This window comes from Diaphorina citri, unplaced genomic scaffold, assembly GCF_000475195.1.
Source record: "Diaphorina citri unplaced genomic scaffold, Diaci psyllid genome assembly version 1.1 scaffold38351, whole genome shotgun sequence".
NCBI classification, from domain to species: Eukaryota; Metazoa; Arthropoda; class Insecta; order Hemiptera; family Psyllidae; genus Diaphorina; species Diaphorina citri.
Genome location: NW_007415681.1, coordinates 1 through 578, shown reverse-complemented (window position 1 = coordinate 578; position 578 = coordinate 1). Strand labels below are relative to the sequence as shown.

At 40.3% G+C, this 578-nt stretch overlaps 1 long non-coding RNA gene across 1 annotated transcript; it reads left to right on the top strand.

Moving 5' to 3' along the window:
* Positions 1–577, top strand: LOC113473515. Its single transcript, XR_003395468.1, has 2 exons — positions 1–109; positions 500–577. It is a non-coding gene; the product is annotated as an uncharacterized LOC113473515 (long non-coding RNA).
* Position 578: the final 1 nt, after the last annotated feature.

Sequence of the window (578 nt, the reverse complement as noted above, 5' to 3'; positions counted from 1 at the left end):
GCTGATGAGACAACTCACGGATAATAAGAACCGGCTGAGTGAGGAGAGAGGGTGGGAACTCATGTGGTTAGCTACCGGCCTGTTCGCCTGTAGTCAGAGCTTAGTTAAGGTAAAGGGATATTTTCATAATACTACCTTCAGCAGTACTGCAAGCTACTACTGTATTATTACTAGTAGCCCGTGCTTCGTCAAGGAAAATTGATTTTAATTCGAGATCAGTTTGGATTTCATGAAAATCTTCTCTTATTGCATGTCTAGATCATCACCCCAAGAAACGCTAGACCAAAAATCTAGCAGTATTAAAGCGCAAAATTTATTTTGCTACAGCAGCAGGAATCGACCCTATTAATTTCAGGAACTGACCCTATTACAGGAATTCACCCTATAAATTACAGGTTTGACCCTATTTATTTCAGGAATTGACCCTATTACAGGAATTCACCCTTTTAATTACAGCTTTGACCCTATGAATTACAAGAATTTACCCTATTAATTTCAGGAATTGACCCTATTCCTGCGTACAAGGCGGCATCCCATCTCGCAAGACTCATTACAAAGGCTGCAAAAGACACTACGCA